Here is a 27,099-nt window from a genome sequence, read left to right as displayed (position 1 = left end):
AACCCACAAGTACCCACAAGCACCCACAAGTACCTACAAGAACCCACAAGTACCCACAAGCACCCACAAGTACCTACAAGTACCCACAAGCACCCACAAGCACCCACAAGTACCCAAAAGCACCCACAAGCACCCATAAGTACCCACAAGCACCTACAAGTACCCACAAGCACCTACGAGTACCCACAAACACCTACAAGCACCCACAAGTACCTGCAAGTACCCATAAGTACCTACAAGCACCCACAAGTACCCACAAGTACCTACAAGAACCCACAAGCACCTACAAGCACCCACAAGCACCTACAAGTATCCACAAGCACCTACAAGCACCCGGGGCGAGTGCCCACAAGTACCTTCAAGCACCCACAAGTACCCGGGGCAAGTACCCACAAGTACCTTCAAGCACCCACAAGTACCCACAAGTACCTTCAAGCACCCACAAGTACCCGGGGCAAGTACCCACAAGCACCCACAAGTACCCACAAGTACCTACAAGCTCCTACAAGTACCTAAAAGCTCCTACAAGTACCTACAAGCTCCTACAAGTACCTAAAAGCTCCTACAAGTACCTACAAGCTCCTACAAGCTCCTACAAGTACCTTCAAGTACCTACAAGCTCCTACAAGTACCCACAAGTACCCACAAGTACCTAAAAGCACCCACAAGCACCTACAAGTACCCACAAGTACCTACAAGTACCCACAAGTACCTACAAGTACCCACAAGTACCTACAAGCACCCACAAGTACCCACAAGTACCTACAAGCACCCACAAGTACCCACAAGTACCTACAAGCACCCACAAGCACCTACAAGCACCCACAAGTACCCACAAGTACCTACAAGCACCTACAAGTACCCACAAGTACCCACAAGTACCTACAAAAACCCACAAGTACCTACAAGTACCCACAAACACCTACAAGTACCCACAAGTACCTACAAGTACCTACAAGTACCCAAAAGTACCCACAAGTACCTAAAAGCACCCACAAGCACCTACAAGTACCCACAAGTACCTACAAGTACCCACAAGTACCTACAAGAACCCACAAGTACCCACAAGCACCCACAAGTACCTACAAGAACCCACAAGTACCCACAAGCACCCACAAGTACCTACAAGTACCCACAAGCACCCACAAGCACCCACAAGTACCCACAAGCACCCACAAGCACCCATAAGTACCCACAAGCACCTACAAGTACCCACAAGCACCTACGAGTACCCACAAACACCTACAAGCACCCACAAGTACCTGCAAGTACCCATAAGTACCTACAAGCACCCACAAGCACCTACAAGCACCCACAAGCACCTACAAGTATCCACAAGCACCTACAAGCACCCGGGGCGAGTGCCCACAAGTACCTTCAAGCACCCACAAGTACCCGGGGCAAGTACCCACAAGTACCTTCAAGCACCCACAAGTACCCACAAGTACCTTCAAGAACCCACAAGTACCCGGGGCAAGTACCCACAAGCACCCACAAGTACCCACAAGTACCTACAAGCTCCTACAAGTACCTAAAAGCTCCTACAAGTACCTACAAGCTCCTACAAGTACCTAAAAGCTCCTACAAGTACCTACAAGCTCCTACAAGTACCTAAAAGCTCCTACAAGTACCTACAAGTACCTAAAAGCTCCTACAAGTACCTACAAGCTCCTACAAGTACCTAAAAGCTCCTACAAGTACCTACAAGTACCTACAAGCTCCTACAAGTACCCACAAGTATCCACAAGTACCCACAAGTACCTACAAGTATCCACAAGTGCCCACAAGTACCTACAAGTATCCACAAGTATCCACAAGTATCCACAAGTACCCACAAGTACCCACAAGTACCTAAAAGTACCCACAAGTACCCACAAGCACCCACAAGTACCCACAAGCACCCACAAGTACCCACAAGCACCCACAAGCACCCACAAGCACCCACAAGTACCTACAAGCTCCTACAAGTACCTAAAAGCTCCTACAAGTACCTACAAGCTCCTACAAGTACCTAAAAGCTCCTACAAGTACCTACAAGCTCCTACAAGCTCCTACAAGTACCTTCAAGTACCTACAAGCTCCTACAAGTACCCACAAGTACCTACAAGTACCCACAAGTACCTAAAAGCACCCACAAGCACCTACAAGTACCCACAAGTACCTACAAGTACCCACAAGTACCTACAAGCACCCACAAGTACCTACAAGCACCCACAAGTACCCACAAGTACCTACAAGCACCCACAAGTACCCACAAGTACCTACAAGCACCCACAAGCACCTACAAGCACCCACAAGTACCCACAAGTACCTACAAGCACCTAAAAGTACCCACAAGTACCCACAAGTACCTACAAGTACCCACAAGTACCTACAAGTACCCACAAACACCTACAAGTACCCACAAGTACCTACAAGTACCTACAAGTACCCAAAAGTACCTACAAGTACCTACAAGAACCCACAAGTACCCACAAGCACCCACAAGTACCTACAAGAACCCACAAGTACCCACAAGCACCCACAAGTACCTACAAGTACCCACAAGCCCCCACAAGCACCCACAAGTACCCACAAGCACCCACAAGCACCCATAAGTACCCACAAGCACCTACAAGTACCCACAAGCACCTACGAGTACCCACAAACACCTACAAGCACCCACAAGTACCTGCAAGTACCCAAAAGTACCTACAAGCACCCACAAGTACCCACAAGTACCTACAAGTACCCACAAACACCTACAAGTACCCACAAGTACTTACAAGTACCCACAAGTACCTACAAGTACCTACAAGAACCCACAAGTACCCACAAGCACCCACAAGTACCTACAAGTACCTACAAGTACCCACAAGCACCCACAAGCACCCACAAGTACCCATAAGTACCCACAAGCACCCACAAGCACCCATAAGTACCCACAAGCACCTACGAGTACCCACAAACACCTACAAGCACCCACAAGTACCCACAAGTACCTGCAAGTACCCATAAGTACCCATAAGTACCCACAAGCACCCACAAGTACCCACAAGCACCCACAAGTACCCACAAGCACCCACAAGCACCCACAAGCACCCACAAGTACCTACAAGCTCCTACAAGTACCTAAAAGCTCCTACAAGTACCTACAAGCTCCTACAAGTACCTAAAAGCTCCTACAAGTACCTACAAGCTCCTACAAGCTCCTACAAGTACCTTCAAGTACCTACAAGCTCCTACAAGTACCCACAAGTACCTACAAGTACCCACAAGTACCTAAAAGCACCCACAAGCACCTACAAGTACCCACAAGTACCTACAAGTACCCACAAGTACCTACAAGCACCCACAAGTACCTACAAGCACCCACAAGTACCCACAAGTACCTACAAGCACCCACAAGTACCCACAAGTACCTACAAGCACCCACAAGCACCTACAAGCACCCACAAGTACCCACAAGTACCTACAAGCACCTAAAAGTACCCACAAGTACCCACAAGTACCTACAAGTACCCACAAGTACCTACAAGTACCCACAAACACCTACAAGTACCCACAAGTACCTACAAGTACCTACAAGTACCCAAAAGTACCTACAAGTACCTACAAGAACCCACAAGTACCCACAAGCACCCACAAGTACCTACAAGAACCCACAAGTACCCACAAGCACCCACAAGTACCTACAAGTACCCACAAGCCCCCACAAGCACCCACAAGTACCCACAAGCACCCACAAGCACCCATAAGTACCCACAAGCACCTACAAGTACCCACAAGCACCTACGAGTACCCACAAACACCTACAAGCACCCACAAGTACCTGCAAGTACCCAAAAGTACCTACAAGCACCCACAAGTACCCACAAGTACCTACAAGTACCCACAAACACCTACAAGTACCCACAAGTACTTACAAGTACCCACAAGTACCTACAAGTACCTACAAGAACCCACAAGTACCCACAAGCACCCACAAGTACCTACAAGTACCTACAAGTACCCACAAGCACCCACAAGCACCCACAAGTACCCATAAGTACCCACAAGCACCCACAAGCACCCATAAGTACCCACAAGCACCTACGAGTACCCACAAACACCTACAAGCACCCACAAGTACCCACAAGTACCTGCAAGTACCCATAAGTACCCATAAGTACCCACAAACACCTACAAGCACCCACAAGTACCCACAAGTACCTGCAAGTACCCACAAGCTCCTACAAGCTCCCAAAAGCACCTACAAGTATCCACAAGCACCTACAAGCACCCGGGGCGAGTGCCCACAAGTACCTTCAAGCACCCACAAGTACCCGGGGCAAGTACCCACAAGTACCCGGGGCAAGTACCCACAAGTACCTTCAAGCACCCACAAGTACCCGGGGCAAGTACCCACAAGCACCCACAAGTACCCACAAGTACCTACAAGCTCCTACAAGTACCTAAAAGCTCCTACAAGTACCTACAAGCTCCTACAAGTACCTAAAAGCTCCTACAAGTACCTACAAGCTCCTACAAGTACCTAAAAGCTCCTACAAGTACCTACAAGCACCTACAAGCTCCTACAAGTACCCACAAGTATCCACAAGTACCCACAAGTACCTACAAGCACCCACAAGTACCCACAAGTACCTACAAGAACCCACAAGCACCTACAAGCACCCAAAAGCACCCACAAGTATCCACAAGCACCTACAAGCACCCGGTGCGAGTGCCCACAAGTACCTTCAAGCACCCACAAGTACCCGGGGCAAGTACCCACAAGTACCCGGGGCAAGTACCCACAAGTACCCACAAGTACCTTCAAGCACCCACAAGTACCCACAAGTACCTTCAAGCACCCACAAGTACCCGGGGCAAGTACCCACAAGCACCCACAAGTACCCACAAGTACCTACAAGCTCCTACAAGTACCTTAAAGCTCCTACAAGTACCTACAAGCTCCTACAAGTACCTAAAAGCTCCTACAAGTACCTACAAGCTCCTACAAGTACCTAAAAGCTCCTACAAGTACCTAAAAGCTCCTACAAGTACCTACAAGTACCTACAAGCTCCTACAAGTACCCACAAGTATCCACAAGTACCCACAAGTACCTACAAGCACCCACAAGTACCCACAAGTACCCACAAGTACCCACAAGAACCCACAAGCACCTACAAGCACCCAAAAGCACCTACAAGTATCCACAAGCACCTACAAGCACCCGGGGCGAGTGCCCACAAGTACCTTCAAGCACCCACAAGTACCCGGGGCAAGTACCCACAAGTACCCGGGGCAAGTACCCACAAGTACCTTCAAGCACACACAAGTACCCGGGGCAAGTACCCACAAGCACCCACAAGTACCCACAAGTACCTACAAGCTCCTACAAGTACCTAAAAGCTCCTACAAGTACCTACAAGCTCCTACAAGTACCTAAAAGCTCCTACAAGTACCTACAAGCTCCTACAAGTACCTAAAAGCTCCTACAAGTACCTACAAGCACCTACAAGCTCCTACAAGTACCCACAAGTATCCACAAGTACCCACAAGTACCTACAAGTATCCACAAGTGCCCACAAGTACCTACAAGTATCCACAAGTATCCACAAGTACCCACAAGTACCTAAAAGTACCCACAAATACCTACAAGTACCCACAAGTACCCACAAGCACCTACAAGTACCCACAAGCACCAATAAGTACCCACAAGCACCCACAAGTACCCACAAGCACCCACAAGCACCCACAAGTACCTACAAGCTCCTACAAGTACCTAAAAGCTTCTACAAGTACCTACAAGCTCCTACAAGTACCTAAAAGCTCCTACAAGTACCTACTAGCTCCTACAAGTACCTTCAAGTACCTACAAGCTCCTACAAGTACCCACAAGTACCTACAAGTACCCACAAGTACCCACAAGTACCTACAAGTACCCACAAGTACCTACAAGTACCCACAAACACCTACAAGTACCCACAAGTACCTACAAGTACCTACAAGAACCCACAAGTACCCACAAGCACCCACAAGTACCTACAAGTACCCACAAGCACCCACAAGTACCTACAAGAACCCACAAGTACCCACAAGCACCCACAAGTACCTACAAGTACCCACAAGCTCCTACAAGTACCCACAAGTATCCACAAGTACCCACAAGTACCTACAAGCACCCACAAGTACCCACAAGTACCTACAAGAACCCACAAGCACCTACAAGCACCCAAAAGCACCCACAAGTATCCACAAGCACCTACAAGCACCCGGTGCGAGTGCCCACAAGTACCTTCAAGCACCCACAAGTACCCGGGGCAAGTACCCACAAGTACCCGGGGCAAGTACCCACAAGTACCCACAAGTACCTTCAAGCACCCACAAGTACCCACAAGTACCTTCAAGCACCCACAAGTACCCGGGGCAAGTACCCACAAGCACCCACAAGTACCCACAAGTACCTACAAGCTCCTACAAGTACCTTAAAGCTCCTACAAGTACCTACAAGCTCCTACAAGTACCTAAAAGCTCCTACAAGTACCTACAAGCTCCTACAAGTACCTAAAAGCTCCTACAAGTACCTAAAAGCTCCTACAAGTACCTACAAGTACCTACAAGCTCCTACAAGTACCCACAAGTATCCACAAGTACCCACAAGTACCTACAAGCACCCACAAGTACCCACAAGTACCCACAAGTACCCACAAGAACCCACAAGCACCTACAAGCACCCAAAAGCACCTACAAGTATCCACAAGCACCTACAAGCACCCGGGGCGAGTGCCCACAAGTACCTTCAAGCACCCACAAGTACCCGGGGCAAGTACCCACAAGTACCCGGGGCAAGTACCCACAAGTACCTTCAAGCACCCACAAGTACCCGGGGCAAGTACCCACAAGCACCCACAAGTACCCACAAGTACCTACAAGCTCCTACAAGTACCTAAAAGCTCCTACAAGTACCTACAAGCTCCTACAAGTACCTAAAAGCTCCTACAAGTACCTACAAGCTCCTACAAGTACCTAAAAGCTCCTACAAGTACCTACAAGCACCTACAAGCTCCTACAAGTACCCACAAGTATCCACAAGTACCCACAAGTACCTACAAGTATCCACAAGTGCCCACAAGTACCTACAAGTATCCACAAGTACCCACAAGTACCTAAAAGTACCTAAAAGTACCCACAAATACCTACAAGTACCCACAAGTACCCACAAGCACCTACAAGTACCCACAAGCACCAATAAGTACCCACAAGCACCCACAAGTACCCACAAGCACCCACAAGCACCCACAAGTACCTACAAGCTCCTACAAGTACCTAAAAGCTTCTACAAGTACCTACAAGCTCCTACAAGTACCTAAAAGCTCCTACAAGTACCTACTAGCTCCTACAAGTACCTTCAAGTACCTACAAGCTCCTACAAGTACCCACAAGTACCTACAAGTACCCACAAGTACCCACAAGTACCTACAAGTACCCACAAGTACCTACAAGTACCCACAAACACCTACAAGTACCCACAAGTACCTACAAGTACCTACAAGAACCCACAAGTACCCACAAGCACCCACAAGTACCTACAAGTACCCACAAGCACCCACAAGTACCTACAAGAACCCACAAGTACCCACAAGCACCCACAAGTACCTACAAGTACCCACAAGCCCCCACAAGCACCCACAAGTACCCACAAGCACCCACAAGCACCCATAAGTACCCACAAGCACCTACAAGTACCCACAAGCACCTACGAGTACCCACAAACACCTACAAGCACCCACAAGTACCTGCAAGTACCCAAAAGTACCTACAAGCACCCACAAGTACCCACAAGTACCTACAAGTACCCACAAACACCAACAAGTACCCACAAGTACTTACAAGTACCCACAAGTACCTACAAGTACCTACAAGAACCCACAAGTACCCACAAGCACCCACAAGTACCTACAAGTACCTACAAGTACCCACAAGCACCCACAAGCACCCACAAGTACCCATAAGTACCCACAAGCACCCACAAGCACCCATAAGTACCCACAAGCACCTACGAGTACCCACAAACACCTACAAGCACCCACAAGTACCCACAAGTACCTGCAAGTACCCATAAGTACCCATAAGTACCCACAAACACCTACAAGCACCCACAAGTACCCACAAGTACCTGCAAGTACCCACAAGCTCCTACAAGCTCCCAAAAGCACCTACAAGTATCCACAAGCACCTACAAGCACCCGGGGCGAGTGCCCACAAGTACCTTCAAGCACCCACAAGTACCCGGGGCAAGTACCCACAAGTACCCGGGGCAAGTACCCACAAGTACCCGGGGCAAGTACCCACAAGTACCTTCAAGCACCCACAAGTACCCGGGGCAAGTACCCACAAGCACCCACAAGTACCCACAAGTACCTACAAGCTCCTACAAGTACCTAAAAGCTCCTACAAGTACCTACAAGCTCCTACAAGTACCTAAAAGCTCCTACAAGTACCTACAAGCTCCTACAAGTACCTAAAAGCTCCTACAAGTACCTACAAGCACCTACAAGCTCCTACAAGTACCCACAAGTATCCACAAGTACCCACAAGTACCTACAAGCACCCACAAGTACCCACAAGTACCTACAAGAACCCACAAGCACCTACAAGCACCCAAAAGCACCTACAAGTATCCACAAGCACCTACAAGCACCCGGGGCGAGTGCCCACAAGTATCCACAAGTACCTACAAGCTCCTACAAGTACCTAAAAGCTCCTACAAGTACCTACAAGCTCCTACAAGTACCTAAAAGCTCCTACAAGTACCTACAAGCTCCTACAAGTACCTAAAAGCTCCTACAAGTACCTACAAGCACCTACAAGCTCCTACAAGTACCCACAAGTATCCACAAGTACCCACAAGTACCTACAAGCACCCACAAGTACCCACAAGTACCTACAAGAACCCACAAGCACCTACAAGCACCCAAAAGCACCTACAAGTATCCACAAGCACCTACAAGCACCCGGGGCGAGTGCCCACAAGTATCCACAAGCACCTACAAGCACCCGGTGCGAGTGCCCACAAGTACCTTCAAGCACCCACAAGTACCCGGGGCAAGTACCCACAAGTACCCGGGGCAAGTACCCACAAGTACCCGGGGCAAGTACCCACAAGTACCCACAAGTACCTTCAAGCACCCACAAGTACCCACAAGTACCTTCAAGCACCCACAAGTACCCGGGGCAAGTACCCACAAGCACCCACAAGTACCCACAAGTACCTACAAGCTCCTACAAGTACCTAAAAGCTCCTACAAGTACCTACAAGCTCCTACAAGTACCTAAAAGCTCCTACAAGTACCTACAAGCTCCTACAAGTACCTAAAAGCTCCTACAAGTACCTAAAAGCTCCTACAAGTACCTACAAGTACCTACAAGCTCCTACAAGTACCCACAAGTATCCACAAGTACCCACAAGTACCTACAAGCACCCACAAGTACCCACAAGTACCCACAAGTACCCACAAGAACCCACAAGCACCTACAAGCACCCAAAAGCACCTACAAGTATCCACAAGCACCTACAAGCACCCGGGGCGAGTGCCCACAAGTACCTTCAAGCACCCACAAGTACCCGGGGCAAGTACCCACAAGTACCCGGGGCAAGTACCCACAAGTACATTCAAGCACCCACAAGTACCAGGGGCAAGTACCCACAAGCACCCACAAGTACCCACAAGTACCTACAAGCTCCTACAAGTACCTAAAAGCTCCTACAAGTACCTACAAGCTCCTACAAGTACCTAAAAGCTCCTACAAGTACCTACAAGCTCCTACAAGTACCTAAAAGCTCCTACAAGTACCTACAAGCACCTACAAGCTCCTACAAGTACCCACAAGTATCCACAAGTACCCACAAGTACCTACAAGTATCCACAAGTGCCCACAAGTACCTACAAGTATCCACAAGTATCCACAAGTACCCACAAGTACCTAAAAGTATCTAAAAGTACCCACAAATACCTACAAGTACCCACAAGTACCCACAAGCACCTACAAGTACCCACAAGCACCAATAAGTACCCACAAGCACCCACAAGTACCCACAAGCACCCACAAGCACCCACAAGTACCTACAAGCTCCTACAAGTACCTAAAAGCTTCTACAAGTACCTACAAGCTCCTACAAGTACCTAAAAGCTCCTACAAGTACCTACTAGCTCCTACAAGTACCTTCAAGTACCTACAAGCTCCTACAAGTACCCACAAGTACCTACAAGTACCCACAAGTACCCACAAGTACCTACAAGTACCCACAAGTAACTACAAGTACCCACAAACACCTACAAGTACCCACAAGTACCTACAAGTACCCACAAGCACCCACAAGTACCTACAAGAACCCACAAGTACCCACAAGCACCCACAAGTACCTACAAGTACCCACAAGCTCCTACAAGTACCCACAAGTATCCACAAGTACCCACAAGTACCTACAAGCACCCACAAGTACCCACAAGTACCTACAAGAACCCACAAGCACCTACAAGCACCCAAAAGCACCCACAAGTATCCACAAGCACCTACAAGCACCCGGTGCGAGTGCCCACAAGTACCTTCAAGCACCCACAAGTACCCGGGGCAAGTACCCACAAGTACCCGGGGCAAGTACCCACAAGTACCCACAAGTACCTTCAAGCACCCACAAGTACCCACAAGTACCTTCAAGCACCCACAAGTACCCGGGGCAAGTACCCACAAGCACCCACAAGTACCCACAAGTACCTACAAGCTCCTACAAGTACCTTAAAGCTCCTACAAGTACCTACAAGCTCCTACAAGTACCTAAAAGCTCCTACAAGTACCTACAAGCTCCTACAAGTACCTAAAAGCTCCTACAAGTACCTAAAAGCTCCTACAAGTACCTACAAGTACCTACAAGCTCCTACAAGTACCCACAAGTATCCACAAGTACCCACAAGTACCTACAAGCACCCACAAGTACCCACAAGTACCCACAAGAACCCACAAGCACCTACAAGCACCCAAAAGCACCTACAAGTATCCACAAGCACCTACAAGCACCCGGGGCGAGTGCCCACAAGTACCTTCAAGCACCCACAAGTACCCGGGGCAAGTACCCACAAGTACCCGGGGCAAGTACCCACAAGTACCTTCAAGCACCCACAAGTACCCGGGGCAAGTACCCACAAGCACCCACAAGTACCCACAAGTACCTACAAGCTCCTACAAGTACCTAAAAGCTCCTACAAGTACCTACAAGCTCCTACAAGTACCTAAAAGCTCCTACAAGTACCTACAAGCTCCTACAAGTACCTAAAAGCTCCTACAAGTACCTACAAGCACCTACAAGCTCCTACAAGTACCCACAAGTATCCACAAGTACCCACAAGTACCTACAAGTATCCACAAGTGCCCACAAGTACCTACAAGTATCCACAAGTATCCACAAGTACCCACAAGTACCTAAAAGTACCTAAAAGTACCCACAAATACCTACAAGTACCCACAAGTACCCACAAGCACCTACAAGTACCCACAAGCACCAATAAGTACCCACAAGCACCCACAAGTACCCACAAGCACCCACAAGCACCCACAAGTACCTACAAGCTCCTACAAGTACCTAAAAGCTTCTACAAGTACCTACAAGCTCCTACAAGTACCTAAAAGCTCCTACAAGTACCTACTAGCTCCTACAAGTACCTTCAAGTACCTACAAGCTCCTACAAGTACCCACAAGTACCTACAAGTACCCACAAGTACCCACAAGTACCTACAAGTACCCACAAGTACCTACAAGTACCCACAAACACCTACAAGTACCCACAAGTACCTACAAGTACCTACAAGAACCCACAAGTACCCACAAGCACCCACAAGTACCTACAAGTACCCACAAGCACCCACAAGTACCTACAAGAACCCACAAGTACCCACAAGCACCCACAAGTACCTACAAGTACCCACAAGCCCCCACAAGCACCCACAAGTACCCACAAGCACCCACAAGCACCCATAAGTACCCACAAGCACCTACAAGTACCCACAAGCACCTACGAGTACCCACAAACACCTACAAGCACCCACAAGTACCTGCAAGTACCCAAAAGTACCTACAAGCACCCACAAACACCTACAAGTACCCACAAGTACCCCTAAGTACCCACAAGCACCCACAAGCACCCATAAGTACCCATAAGTACCCACAAGCACCTACGAGTACCCACAAACACCTACAAGCACCCACAAGTACCCACAAGTACCTGCAAGTACCCATAAGTACCTACAAGAACCCAGAAGTACCCACAAGTACCTACAAGGACCCACAAGCACCTACAAGCACCCACAAGCACCTACAAGTATCCACAAGCACCTACAAGCACCCGGGGCAAGTGCCCACAAGTACCTTCAAGCACCCACAAGTACCCGGGGCAAGTACCCAGAAGTACCTTCAAGCACCCACAAGTACCCACAAGTACCTACAAGTACCTACAAGTACCCAAAAGTACCCAAAAGTACCTACAAGTACCTACAAGAACCCACAAGTACCCACAAGCACCCACAAGTACCTACAAGAACCCACAAGTACCCACAAGCACCCACAAGTACCTACAAGTACCCACAAGCACCCACAAGCACCCACAAGTACCCACAAGCACCCACAAGCACCCATAAGTACCCACAAGCACCTACAAGTACCCACAAGCACCTACGAGTACCCACAAACACCTACAAGCACCCACAAGTACCTGCAAGTACCCATAAGTACCTACAAGCACCCACAAGTACCCACAAGTACCTACAAGAACCCACAAGCACCTACAAGCACCCACAAGCACCTACAAGTATCCACAAGCACCTACAAGCACCCGGGGCGAGTGCCCACAAGTACCCGGGGCAAGTACCCACAAGTACCTTCAAGCACCCACAAGTACCCACAAGTACCTTCAAGCACCCACAAGTTCCCGGGGCAAGTACCCACAAGTACCTTCAAGCACCCACAAGTACCCACAAGTACCTTCAAGCACCCACAAGTACCCGGGGCAAGTACCCACAAGCACCCACAAGTACCCACAAGTACCTACAAGCTCCTACAAGTACCTAAAAGCTCCTACAAGTACCTACAAGCTCCTACAAGTACCTAAAAGCTCCTACAAGTACCTACAAGCTCCTACAAGTACCTAAAAGCTCCTACAAGTACCTACAAGCTCCTACAAGTACCTAAAAGCTCCTACAAGTACCTACAAGCTCCAACAAGTACCTAAAAGCTCCTACAAGTACCTACAAGTACCTACAAGCTCCTACAAGTACCCACAAGTATCCACAAGTACCCACAAGTACCTACAAGTATCCACAAGTGCCCACAAGTACCTACAAGTATCCACAAGTATCCACAAGTATCCACAAGTACCCACAAGTACCTAAAAGTACCTAAAAGTACCCACAAATACCTACAAGTACCCACAAGTACCCACAAGCACCCACAAGTACCCACAAGCACCCACAAGTACCCACAAGCACCCATAAGTACCCACAAGCACCCACAAGTACCCACAAGCACCCACAAGCACCCACAAGCACCCACAAGTACCTACAAGCTCCTACAAGTACCTAAAAGCTCCTACAAGTACCTACAAGCTCCTACAAGTACCTAAAAGCTCCTACAAGTACCTACAAGCTCCTACAAGCTCCTACAAGTACCTAAAAGTACCCACAAATACCTACAAGTACCCACAAGTACCCACAAGCACCCACAAGTACCCACAAGCACCCACAAGTACCCACAAGCACCCATAAGTACCCACAAGCACCCACAAGTACCCACAAGCACCCACAAGCACCCACAAGCACCCACAAGTACCTACAAGCTCCTACAAGTACCTAAAAGCTCCTACAAGTACCTACAAGCTCCTACAAGTACCTAAAAGCTCCTACAAGTACCTACAAGCTCCTACAAGCTCCTACAAGTACCTTCAAGTACCTACAAGCTCCTACAAGTACCCACAAGTACCTACAAGTACCCACAAGTACCTAAAAGCACCCACAAGCACCTACAAGTACCCACAAGTACCTACAAGTACCCACAAGTACCTACAAGCACCCACAAGTACCTACAAGCACCCACAAGTACCCACAAGTACCTACAAGCACCCACAAGTACCCACAAGTACCTACAAGCACCCACAAGCACCTACAAGCACCCACAAGTACCCACAAGTACCTACAAGCACCTACAAGTACCCACAAGTACCCACAAGTACCTACAAGTACCCACAAGTACCTACAAGTACCCACAAACACCTACAAGTACCCACAAGTACCTACAAGTACCCAAAAGTACCTACAAGTACCTACAAGAACCCACAAGTACCCACAAGCACCCACAAGTACCTACAAGAACCCACAAGTACCCACAAGCACCCACAAGTACCTACAAGTACCCACAAGCACCCACAAGCACCCACAAGTACCCACAAGCACCCTCAAGCACCCATAAGTACCCACAAGCACCTACAAGTACCCACAAGCACCTACGAGTACCCACAAACACCTACAAGCACCCACAAGTACCTGCAAGTACCCATAAGTACCTACAAGCACCCACAAGTACCCACAAGTACCTACAAGAACCCACAAGCACCTACAAGCACCCACAAGCACCTACAAGTATCCACAAGCACCTACAAGCACCCGGGGCGAGTGCCCACAAGTACCTTCAAGCACCCACAAGTACCCGGGGCAAGTACCAACAAGTACCTTCAAGCACCCACAAGTACCTTCAAGCACCCACAAGTTCCCGGGGCAAGTACCCACAAGTACCTTCAAGCACCCACAAGTACCCACAAGTACCTTCAAGCACCCACAAGTACCCGGGGCAAGTACCCACAAGTACCCACAAGTACCTACAAGTACCTACAAGAACCCACAAGTACCCACAAGCACCCACAAGTACCTACAAGTACCCACAAGCACCCACAAGCACCCACAAGTACCCCTAAGCACCCACAAGCACCCACAAGCACCCATAAGTACCCATAAGTACCCACAAGCACCTACGAGTACCCACAAACACCTACAAGCACCCACAAGTACCCACAAGTACCTTCAAGTACCCATAAGTACCTACAAGAACCCAGAAGTACCCACAAGTACCTACAAGGACCCACAAGCACCTACAAGCACCCACAAGCACCTACAAGTATCCACAAGCACCTACAAGCACCCGGGGCAAGTGCCCACAAGTACCTTCAAGCACCCACAAGTACCCGGGGCAAGTACCCAGAAGTACCTTCAAGCACCCACAAGTACCCACAAGTACCTACAAGTACCTACAAGTACCCAAAAGTACCTACAAGTACCTACAAGAACCCACAAGTACCCACAAGCACCCACAAGTACCTACAAGAACCCACAAGTACCCACAAGCACCCACAAGTACCTACAAGTACCCACAAGCACCCACAAGCACCCACAAGTACCCACAAGCACCCACAAGCACCCATAAGTACCCACAAGCACCTACAAATACCCACAAGCACCTACGAGTACCCACAAACACCTACAAGCACCCACAAGTACCTGCAAGTACCCATAAGTACCTACAAGCACCCACAAGTACCCACAAGTACCTACAAGAACCCACAAGCACCTACAAATACCCACAAGCACCTACGAGTACCCACAAACACCTACAAGCACCCACAAGTACCTGCAAGTACCCATAAGTACCTACAAGCACCCACAAGTACCCACAAGTACCTACAAGAACCCACAAGCACCTACAAGCACCCACAAGCACCTACAAGTATCCACAAGCACCTACAAGCACCCGGGGCGAGTGCCCACAAGTACCTTCAAGCACCCACAAGTACCCGGGGCAAGTACCCACAAGTACCTTCAAGCACCCACAAGTACCCACAAGTACCTTCAAGCACCCACAAGTTCCCGGGGCAAGTACCCACAAGTACCTTCAAGCACCCACAAGTACCCACAAGTACCTTCAAGCACCCACAAGTACCCGGGGCAAGTACCCACAAGCACCCACAAGTACCCACAAGTACCTACAAGCTCCTACAAGTACCTAAAAGCTCCTACAAGTACCTACAAGCTCCTACAAGTACCTAAAAGCTCCTACAAGTACCTACAAGCTCCTACAAGTACCTAAAAGCTCCTACAAGTACCTACAAGCTCCTACAAGTACCTAAAAGCTCCTACAAGTACCTACAAGCTCCTACAAGTACCTAAAAGCTCCTACAAGTACCTACAAGTACCTACAAGCACCTACAAGTACCCACAAGTATCCACAAGTACCCACAAGTACCTACAAGTATCCACAAGTGCCCACAAGTACCTACAAGTATCCACAAGTATCCACAAGTATCCACAAGTACCCACAAGTACCCACAAGTACCTAAAAGTACCTAAAAGTACCCACAAATACCTACAAGTACCCACAAGTACCCACAAGCACCCACAAGTACCCACAAGAACCCACAAGTACCCACAAGCACCCATAAGTACCCACAAGCACCCACAAGTACCCACAAGCACCCACAAGCACCCACAAGCACCCACAAGTACCTACAAGCTCCTACAAGTACCTAAAAGCTCCTACAAGTACCTACAAGCTCCTACAAGTACCTAAAAGCTCCTACAAGTACCTACAAGCTCCTACAAGCTCCTACAAGTACCTTCAAGTACCTACAAGCTCCTACAAGTACCCACAAGTACCTACAAGTACCCACAAGTACCCACAAGTACCTAAAAGCACCCACAAGCACCTACAAGTACCCACAAGTACCTACAAGTACCCACAAGTACCTACAAGCACCCACAAGTACCTACAAGCACCCACAAGTACCCACAAGTACCTACAAGCACCCACAAAAACCCACAAGTACCTACAAGCACCCACAAGCACCTACAAGCACCCACAAGTACCCACAAGTACCTACAAGCACCTACAAGTACCCACAAGTACCCACAAGTACCTACAAGTACCCACAAGTACCTACAAGTACCCACAAACACCTACAAGTACCCACAAGTACCTACAAGTACCTACAAGTACCCAAAAGTACCTACAAGTACCTACAAGAACCCACAAGTACCCACAAGCACCCACAAGTACCTACAAGAACCCACAAGTACCCACAAGCACCCACAAGTACCTACAAGTACCCACAAGCACCCACAAGCACAAACAAGTACCCACAAGCACCCACAAGCACCCATAAGTACCCACAAGCACCTACAAGTACCCACAAGCACCTACGAGTACCCACAAACACCTACAAGCACCCACAAGTACCTGCAAGTACCCATAAGTACCTACAAGCACCCACAAGTACCCACAAGTACCTACAAGAACCCACAAGCACCTACAAGCACCCACAAGCACCTACAAGTATCCACAAGCACCTACAAGCACCCGGGGCGAGTGCCCACAAGTACCTTCAAGCACCCACAAGTACCCGGGGCAAGTACCCACAAGTACCTTCAAGCACCCACAAGTACCCACAAGTACCTTCAAGCACCCACAAGTTCCCGGGGCAAGTACCCACAAGTACCTTCAAGCACCCACAAGTACCCACAAGTACCTTCAAGCACCCACAAGTACCCGGGGCAAGTACCCACAAGTACCCACAAGTACCTACAAGTACCTACAAGAACCCACAAGTACCCACAAGCACCCACAAGTACCTACAAGTACCCACAAGCACCCACAAGCACCCACAAGTACCCCTAAGTACCCACAAGCACCCACAAGCACCCATAAGTACCCATAAGTACCCACAAGCACCTACGAGTACCCACAAACACCTACAAGCACCCACAAGTACCCACAAGTACCTGCAAGTACCCATAAGTACCTACAAGAACCCAGAAGTACCCACAAGTACCTACAAGGACCCACAAGCACCTACAAGCACCCACATGCACCTACAAGTATCCACAAGCACCTACAAGCACCCGGGGCAAGTGCCCACAAGTACCTTCAAGCACCCACAAGTACCCGGGGCAAGTACCCAGAAGTACCTTCAAGCACCCACAAGTACCCACAAGTACCTACAAGCTCCTACAAGTACCTACAAGCTCCTACAAGTACCTACAAGTACCTACAAGCTCCTACAAGTACCCACAAGTATCCACAAGTACTTACAAGCACCTACAAGTACCTACAAGTACCCACAAGTACCTACAAGTACCCACAAGTACCCACAAGTACCTACAAGCACCCACAAGTACCTTAAAGCTCCTACAAGTACCTAAAAGCTCCTACAAGTACCCAAAAGCTCCTACAAGTACCTACAAGCTCCTACAAGTACCTTAAAGCTCCTACAAGTACCTACAAGCTCCTACAAGTACCTAAAAGCTCCTACAAGTACCTACAAGTACCTTCAAGTACCTACAAGCTCCTACAAGTACCCACAAGTACCTACAAGTACCCACAAGTACCTACAAGCACCCACAAGCACCTACAAGTACCCACAAGTACCTACAAGTACCCACAAGTACCTACAAGTACCCACAAGTACCTACAAGTACCCACAAGTACCTACAAGTACCCACAAGTACCTACAAGTATCCACAAGTATCCACAAGTGCCCACAAGTACCTACAAGTATCCACAAGTATCCACAAGTACCCACAAGTACCTAAAAGTACCCACAAGTACCCACAAGCACCCACAAGTACCCACAAGCACCCATAAGTACCCACAAGCACCCACAAGTACCCACAAGCATCCACAAGCACCCACAAGTACCTACAAGCTCCTACAAGTACCTAAAAGCTCCTACAAGTACCTACAAGCTCCTACAAGTACCTAAAAGCTCCTACAAGTACCTACAAGCTCCTACAAGTACCTTCAAGTACCTACAAGCTCCTACAAGTACCCACAAGTACCTACAAGTACCCACAAGTACCTAAAAGCACCCACAAGCACCTACAAGTACCCACAAGTACCTACAAGTACCCACAAGTACCTACAAGTACCCACAAACACCTACAAGTACCTACAAGAACCCACAAGTACCCACAAGCACCCACAAGTACCTACAAGTACCCACAACCACCCACAAGCACCCACAAGTACCCATAAGTACCCACAAGCACCCACAAGCACCCATAAGTACCCACAAGCACCTACAAGTACCCACAAGCACCTACGAGTACCCACAAACACCTACAAGCACCAACAAGTACCTGCAAGTACCCATAAGTACCCATGAGTACCTACAAGCACCCACAAGTACCCACAAGTACCTACAAGAACCCACAAGCACCTACAAGCACCCACAAGCACCTACAAGTATCCACCAGCACCTACAAGCACCCGGGGCAAGTGCCCACAAGTACCTTCAAGCACCCACAAGTACCCGGGGCAAGTACCCACAAGTACCCGGGGCAAGTACCCACAAGTACCTTCAAGCACCCACAAGTACCCACAAGCACCCACAAGCACCCACAAGTACCCACAAGTACCTACAAGCTCCTACAAGTACCTACAAGCTCCTACAAGTACCTACAAGTACTACAAGCTACTACAAGTACCCACAAGTATCCACAAGTACCCACAAGTACCTACAAGTATCCACAAGTATCCACAAGTACCCACAAGTACCTACAAGTATCCACAAGTACCCACAAGCACCCACAAGTACCTACAAGTACCCACAAGTACCTAAAAGTACCTAAAAGTACCCACAAGTACCTACAAGTACCCACAAGTACCCACAAGCACCCACAAGTACCCACAAGCACCCATTAGTACCCACAAGCACCCACAAGTACCCACAAGCAGCTACAAGCACCCTCAAGCACCCACAAGCACCTACAAGTACCCACAAGTACCTACAAGTACCCACAAGTACCTACAAGTACCCACAAGTACCTTAAAGTACCCACAAGTACCTAAAAGTACCCACAAGCACCTACAAGTATTTACAAGTACCTACAAGAACCCACAAGTACCTACAAGTACCCACAAGTACCTACAAGTACCCACAAGTACCTACAAGTACCCACAAGTACCTACAAGTACCCACAAGTACCTACAAGTACCCACAAGTACCTACAAGTACCCACAAGTACCTACAAGCACCCACAAGTATTCTGGTCCTCGTATGAGGGCGTGGGTTCGAATCCCACTTCTGACACGATATGTTTTATGAAATTAACTGGAAGAGATGTAATTTATAAAACGTCCCAATTGAATGAATCCAAGTCAGGGTGGCCGAGCGGTCTAAGGTGCCAGACTCAAGGTGCTCAGTTTCCTTCGTTCACAATGTGTATCTGTGTATTTTGGTCCTCGTATGAGGGCCTGGGTTCGAATCCCACTTCTGACACGATATGATTTATAAAATTAACTGGAAGAGATGTAATTTATAAAACATCCCAATTGAATGAATCCAAGTCAGGGTGGCCGAGCGGTCTAAGGCGCCTAGTTTCTTTCGTTCACAACGTGAATCTGTGTATTCTGGTCCTCGTATGAGGGCGTGGGTTCGAATCCCACTTCTGACACGAAAAGGTTTATGAAATTAACTGGAAGAGATGTAATTTATAAAACATCCCAATTGAATGAATCCAAGTCAGGGTGGCCGAGCGGTCTAAGGCGCCAGACTCAAGGGGCTCAGTTTCCTTCGTTCGCAACGTGAATCTGTGTATTCTGGTCCTCGTATGAGGGCGTGGGTTCGAATCCCACTTCTGACACTATATGTTTTATGAAATTAACTGAAAGAGATGTAATTTAAAAAACGTCCAAATTAAAAGAATCCATGTCAGGATGGCCGAGCGGTCTAAGGCGCCAGACTCAAGGGGCTTAGTTTCTTTCGTTCGCAACGTGAATCTGTGTATTCTGGTCCTCGTATGAGGGCGTGGGTTCGAATCCCACTTCTGACATGAAAAGTTTTATGAAATTAACTGGAAGAGATGTAATTTATAAAACGTCCCAATTGAAAGAATCCATGTGAGGATGGCCGAGCGGTCTAAGGCGCCAGACTCAAGGGGCTCAGTTTCCTTCGTTCACAACGTCAATCTGTGTATTCTGGTTCTCGTATGAGGGCCTGGGTTCGAATCCCACTTCTGACACGATATGTTTTATGAAATTAACTGGAAGAGATGTAATTTATAAAACGTCCCAATTGAATGAATCCAAGTCAGGGTGGCCGAGCGGTCTAAGGCGCCAGAATCAAGGGGCTCAGTTTCCTTCGTTCGCAACGTGAATCTGTGTATTCTGGTCCTCGTATGAGGGCGTGGGTTCGAATCCCACTTCTGACACTATATGCTTTATGAAATTAACTGAAAGAGATGTAATTTATAAAACGTCCAAATTAAAAGAATCCATGTCAGGATGGCCGAGCGGTCTAAGGCGCCAGACTCAAGGGGCTTAGTTTCTTTCGTTCGCAACGTGAATCTGTGTATTTTGGTCCTCGTATGAGGGCGTGGGTTCGAATCCCACTTCTGTCACGATACGTTTTATGAAATTAACTGGAAGAGAAGTAATTTATAAAACGTCCCAATTGAATGAATCCAAGTCAGGGTGGCCGAGCGGTCTAAGGCGCCAGACTCAAGGGGCTTAGTTTCTTTCGTTCGCAACGTGAATCTGTGTATTCTGGTCCTCGTATGAGGGCGTGGGTTCGAATCCCACTTCTGACATGAAAAGTTTTATGAAATTAACTGGAAGAGATGTAATTTATAAAACGTCCCAATTGAAAGAATCCATGTCAGGATGGCCGAGCGGTCTAAGGCGCCAGACTCAAGGGGCTCAGTTTCCTTCGTTCGCAACGTGAATCTGTGTATTCTGGTCCTCGTATGAGGTCGTGGGTTCGAACCCCACTTCTGACACTATATGTTTTATGAAATTAACTGAAAGAGATGTAATTTATAAAACGTCCAAATTAAAAGAATCCATGTCAGGATGACCGAGCGGTCTAAGGCGCCAGACTCAAGGGGCTTAGTTTCTTTCGTTCGCAACGTGAATCTGTGTATTCTGGTCCTCGTATGAGGGCGTGGGTTCGAATCCCACTTCTGACATGAAAAGTTTTATGAAATTAACTGGAAGAGATGTAATTTATAAAACGTCCCAATTGAAAGAATCCATGTCAGGATGGCCGAGCGTTCTAAGGCGCCAGACTCAAGGGGCTCAGTTTCCTTCGTTCACAACGTGAATCTGTGTATTCTGGTTCTCGTATGAGGGCCTGGGTTCGAATCCCACTTCTGACACGATATGTTTTATGAAATTAACTGGAAGAGATGTAATTTATAAAACGTCCAAATTAAAAGAATCCATGTCAGGATGGCCGAGCGGTCTAAGGCGCCAGACTCAAGGGGCTTAGTTTCTTTCGTTCGCAACGTGAATCTGTGTATTTTGGTCCTCGTATGAGGGCGTGGGTTCGAATCCCACTTCTGTCACGATACGTTTTATGAAATTAACTGGAAGAGAAGTAATTTATAAAACGTCCCAATTGAATGAATCCAAGTCAGGGTGGCCGAGCGGTCTAAGGCGCCAGACTCAAGGGGCTTAGTTTCTTTCGTTCGCAACGTGAATCTGTGTATTCTGGTCCTCGTATGAGGGCGTGGGTTCGAATCCCACTTCTGACATGAAAAGTTTTATGAAATTAACTGGAAGAGATGTAATTTATAAAACGTCCCAATTGAAAGAATCCATGTCAGGATGGCCGAGCGGTCTAAGGCGCCAGACTCAAGGGGCTCAGTTTCCTTCGTTCGCAACGTGAATCTGTGTATTCTGGTCCTCGTATGAGGTCGTGGGTTCGAACCCCACTTCTGACACTATATGTTTTATGAAATTAACTGAAAGAGATGTAATTTATAAAACGTCCAAATTAAAAGAATCCATGTCAGGATGACCGAGCGGTCTAAGGCGCCAGACTCAAGGGGCTTAGTTTCTTTCGTTCGCAACGTGAATCTGTGTATTCTGGTCCTCGTATGAGGGCGTGGGTTCGAATCCCACTTCTGACATGAAAAGTTTTATGAAATTAACTGGAAGAGATGTAATTTATAAAACGTCCCAATTGAAAGAATCCATGTCAGGATGGCCGAGCGTTCTAAGGCGCCAGACTCAAGGGGCTCAGTTTCCTTCGTTCACAACGTGAATCTGTGTATTCTGGTTCTCGTATGAGGGCCTGGGTTCGAATCCCACTTCTGACACGATATGTTTTATGAAATTAACTGGAAGAGATGTAATTTATAAAACGTCCCAATTGAATGAATCCAAGTCAGGGTGGCCGAGCGGTCTAAGGCGCCAGACTCAAGGGGCTCAGTTTCCTTCGTTCACAACGTGAATCTTTGTATTCTGGTTCTCGTATGAGGGCCTGGGTTCGAATCCCACTTCTGACACGAAAAGGTTTATGAAATTAACTGGAAGAGATGTAATTTATAAAACGCTCCAATTGAAAGAATCCAAGTCAGGGTGGCCAAGCGGTCTAAGGCGCCTAGTTTCTTTCGTTCACAACGTGAATCTGTGTATTCTGGTCCTCGTATGAGGGCGTGGGTTCGAATCCCACTTCTGACACGAAAAGGTTTATGAAATTAACTGGAAGAGATGTAATTTATAAAACATCCCAATTGAATGAATCCAAGTCAGGGTGGCCGAGCGGTCTAAGGCGCCAGACTCAAGGGGCTCAGTTTCCTTCGTTCACAACGTGAATCTTTGTATTCTGGTTCTCGTATGAGGGCCTGGGTTCGAATCCCACTTCTGACACGATATGTTTTATGAAATTAACTGGAAGAGATGTAATTTATAAAACGTCCCAATTGAATGAATCCAAGTCAGGGTGGCCGAGCGGTCTAAGGCGCCAGACTCAAGGGGCTCAGTTTCCTTCGTTCACAACGTGAATCTTTGTATTCTGGTTCTCGTATGAGGGCCTGGGTTCGAATCCCACTTCTGACACGATATGTTTTATGAAATTAACTGGAAGAGATGTAATTTATAAAACGTCCCAATTGAATGAATCCAAGTCAGGGTGGCCGAGCGGTCTAAGGCGCCAGAATCAAGGGGCTCAGTTTCCTTCGTTCACAACGTGAATCTGTGTATTCTGGTCCTCGTAAGAGGGCGTGGGTTCGAATCCCACTTCTGACACTATATGCTTTATGAAATTAACTGAAAGAGATGTAATTTATAAAACGTCCAAATTAAAAGAATCCATGTCAGGATGGCCGAGAGGTCTAAGGCGCCAGACTCAAGGGGCTTAGTTTCTTTCGTTCGCAACGTGAATCTGTGTATTCTGGTCCTCGTATGAGGTCGTGGGTTCGAATCCCACTTCTGACATGAAAAGTTTTATGAAATTAACTGGAAGAGATGTAATTTATAAAACGTCCCAATTGAAAGAATCCATGTCAGGATGGCCGAGCGTTCTAAGGCGCCAGACTCAACGGGCTCAGTTTCCTTCGTTCACAACGTGAATCTGTGTATTCTGGTTCTCGTATGAGGGCCTGGGTTCGAATCCCACTTCTGACACGATATGTTTTATGAAATTAACTGGAAGAGATGTAATTTATAAAACGTCCCAATTGAATGAATCCAAGTCAGGGTGGCCGAGCGGTCTAAGGCGCCTGACTCAAGGGGCTCAGTTTCCTTCGTTCACAACGTGAATCTTTGTATTCTGGTTCTCGTATGAGGGCCTGGGTTCGAATCCCACTTCTGACACGAAAAGGTTTATGAAATTAACTGGAAGAGATGTAATTTATAAAACGCTCCAATTGAAAGAATCCAAGTCAGGGTGGCCGAGCGGTCTAAGGCGCCTAGTTTCTTTCGTTCACAACGTGAATCTGTGTATTCTGGTCCTCGTATGAGGGCGTGGGTTCGAATCCCACTTCTGACACGAAAGGGTTTATGAAATTAAGTGGAAGAGATGTAATTTATAAAACATCCCAATTGAATGAATCCAAGTCAGGGTGGCCGAGCGGTCTAAGGCGCCAGACTCAAGGGGCTCAGTTTCCTTCGTTCACAACGTGAATCTTTGTATTCTGGTTCTCGTATGAGGGCCTGGGTTCGAATCCCACTTCTGACACGATATGTTTTATGAAATTAACTGGAAGAGATGTAATTTATAAAACGTCCCAATTGAATGAATCCAAGTCAGGGTGGCCGAGCGGTCTAAGGCGCCAGACTCAAGGGGCTCAGTTTCCTTCGTTCACAACGTGAATCTTTGTATTCTGGTTCTCGTATGAGGGCCTGGGTTCGAATCCCACTTCTGACACGATATGTTTTATGAAATTAACTGGAAGAGATGTAATTTATAAAACGTCCAAATTAAAAGAATCCATGTCAGGATGGCCGAGAGGTCTAAGGCACCAGACTCAAGGGGCTTAGTTTCTTTCGTTCGCAACGTGAATCTGTGTATTCTGGTCCTCGTATGAGGGCGTGGGTTCGAATCCCACTTCTGACATGAAAAGTTTTATGAAATTAACTGGAAGAGATGTAATTTATAAAACGTCCCAATTGAAAGAATCCATGTCAGGATGGCCGAGCGTTCTAAGGCGCCAGACTCAAGGGGCTCAGTTTCCTTCGTTCACAACGTGAATCTGTGTATTCTGGTTCTCGTATGAGGGCCTGGGTTCGAATCCCACTTCTGACACGATATGTTTTATGAAATTAACTGGAAGAGATGTAATTTATAAAACGTCCCAATTGAATGAATCCAAGTCAGGGTGGCCGAGCGGTCTAAGGCGCCAGACTCAAGGGGCTCAGTTTCCTTCGTTCACAACGTGAATCTTTGTATTCTGGTTCTCGTATGAGGGCCTGGGTTCGAATCCCACTTCTGACACGAAAAGGTTTATGAAATTAACTGGAAGAGATGTAATTTATAAAACGCTCCAATTGAAAGAATCCAAGTCAGGGTGGCCGAGCGGTCTAAGGCGCCTAGTTTCTTTCGTTCACAACGTGAATCTGTGTATTCTGGTCCTCGTATGAGGGCGTGGGTTCGAATCCCACTTCTGACACGAAAAGGTTTATGAAATTAACTGGAAGAGATGTAATTTATAAAACATCCCAATTGAATGAATCCAAGTCAGGGTGGCCGAGCGGTCTAAGGCGCCAGACTCAAGGGGCTCAGTTTCCTTCGTTCACAACGTGAATCTTTGTATTCTGGTTCTCGTATGAGGGCCTGGGTTCGAATCCCACTTCTGACACGATATGTTTTATGAAATTAACTGGAAGAGATGTAATTTATAAAACGTCCCAATTGAATGAATCCAAGTCAGGGTGGCCGAGCGGTCTAAGGCGCCAGACTCAAGGGGCTCAGTTTCCTTCGTTCACAACGTGAATCTTTGTATTCTGGTTCTCGTATGAGGGCCTGGGTTCGAATCCCACTTCTGACACGATATGTTTTATGAAATTAACTGGAAGAGATGTAATTTATAAAACGTCCCAATTGAATGAATCCAAGTCAGGGTGGCCGAGCGGTCTAAGGCGCCAGAATCAAGGGGCTCAGTTTCCTTCGTTCACAACGTGAATCTGTGTATTCTGGTCCTCGTAAGAGGGCGTGGGTTCGAATCCCACTTCTGACACTATATGCTTTATGAAATTAACTGAAAGAGATGTAATTTATAAAACGTCCAAATTAAAAGAATCCATGTCAGGATGGCCGAGAGGTCTAAGGCGCCAGACTCAAGGGGCTTAGTTTCTTTCGTTCGCAACGTGAATCTGTGTATTCTGGTCCTCGTATGAGGGCGTGGGTTCGAATCCTACTTCTGTCACGATACGTTTTATGAAATTAACTGGAAGAGAAGTAATTTATAAAACGTCCCAATTGAATGAATCCAAGTCAGGGTGGCCGAGCGGTCTAAGGCGCCAGAATCAAGGGGCTCAGTTTCCTTCGTTCACAACGTGAATCTGTGTATTCTGGTCCTCGTAAGAGGGCGTGGGTTCGAATCCCACTTCTGACACTATATGCTTTATGAAATTAACTGAAAGAGATGTAATTTATAAAACGTCCAAATTAAAAGAATCCATGTCAGGATGGCCGAGAGGTCTAAGGCGCCAGACTCAAGGGGCTTAGTTTCTTTCGTTCGCAACGTGAATCTGTGTATTCTGGTCCTCGTATGAGGTCGTGGGTTCGAATCCCACTTCTGACATGAAAAGTTTTATGAAATTA

General features: G+C 47.6%; 9 non-coding genes across 9 annotated transcripts; all 9 read left to right on the top strand.

Annotated features, from left to right (window-relative positions):
- The first annotated feature begins 20,573 nt into the window (after nt 1-20,573).
- Nucleotides 20,574-20,695, top strand: TRNAL-CAA (transfer RNA leucine (anticodon CAA)). Its single transcript has 2 exons — nt 20,574-20,611; nt 20,650-20,695. It is a non-coding gene; the product is annotated as a tRNA-Leu (tRNA).
- A 67-nt stretch (nt 20,696-20,762) lies between these two features.
- On the top strand, nt 20,763-20,884 carry TRNAL-CAA (transfer RNA leucine (anticodon CAA)). Its single transcript has 2 exons — nt 20,763-20,800; nt 20,839-20,884. It is a non-coding gene; the product is annotated as a tRNA-Leu (tRNA).
- Nucleotides 20,885-21,518: 634 nt separating this feature from the next.
- On the top strand, nt 21,519-21,640 carry TRNAL-CAA (transfer RNA leucine (anticodon CAA)). The gene is made up of 2 exons: nt 21,519-21,556; nt 21,595-21,640. It is a non-coding gene; the product is annotated as a tRNA-Leu (tRNA).
- A 67-nt stretch (nt 21,641-21,707) lies between these two features.
- Nucleotides 21,708-21,829, top strand: TRNAL-CAA (transfer RNA leucine (anticodon CAA)). The gene is made up of 2 exons: nt 21,708-21,745; nt 21,784-21,829. It is a non-coding gene; the product is annotated as a tRNA-Leu (tRNA).
- A 634-nt stretch (nt 21,830-22,463) lies between these two features.
- On the top strand, nt 22,464-22,585 carry TRNAL-CAA (transfer RNA leucine (anticodon CAA)). The gene is made up of 2 exons: nt 22,464-22,501; nt 22,540-22,585. It is a non-coding gene; the product is annotated as a tRNA-Leu (tRNA).
- A 67-nt stretch (nt 22,586-22,652) lies between these two features.
- On the top strand, nt 22,653-22,774 carry TRNAL-CAA (transfer RNA leucine (anticodon CAA)). The gene is made up of 2 exons: nt 22,653-22,690; nt 22,729-22,774. It is a non-coding gene; the product is annotated as a tRNA-Leu (tRNA).
- Nucleotides 22,775-24,150: 1,376 nt separating this feature from the next.
- TRNAL-CAA (transfer RNA leucine (anticodon CAA)) lies at nt 24,151-24,272 on the top strand. Its single transcript has 2 exons — nt 24,151-24,188; nt 24,227-24,272. It is a non-coding gene; the product is annotated as a tRNA-Leu (tRNA).
- A 998-nt stretch (nt 24,273-25,270) lies between these two features.
- TRNAL-CAA (transfer RNA leucine (anticodon CAA)) lies at nt 25,271-25,392 on the top strand. The gene is made up of 2 exons: nt 25,271-25,308; nt 25,347-25,392. It is a non-coding gene; the product is annotated as a tRNA-Leu (tRNA).
- A 1,565-nt stretch (nt 25,393-26,957) lies between these two features.
- Nucleotides 26,958-27,079, top strand: TRNAL-CAA (transfer RNA leucine (anticodon CAA)). Its single transcript has 2 exons — nt 26,958-26,995; nt 27,034-27,079. It is a non-coding gene; the product is annotated as a tRNA-Leu (tRNA).
- The last annotated feature ends 20 nt before the right edge of the window (nt 27,080-27,099 follow it).

This window comes from Phalangium opilio, unplaced genomic scaffold, assembly GCF_054372755.1.
Source record: "Phalangium opilio isolate 3A_F unplaced genomic scaffold, DU_Popi_V2 ptg000061l_1, whole genome shotgun sequence".
In the NCBI taxonomy this organism is placed as follows: Eukaryota; Metazoa; Arthropoda; class Arachnida; order Opiliones; family Phalangiidae; genus Phalangium; species Phalangium opilio.
The sequence above is the reverse complement of the archived record's forward strand: the minus strand, read 5'-3'. Positions and strand labels throughout refer to the sequence as shown.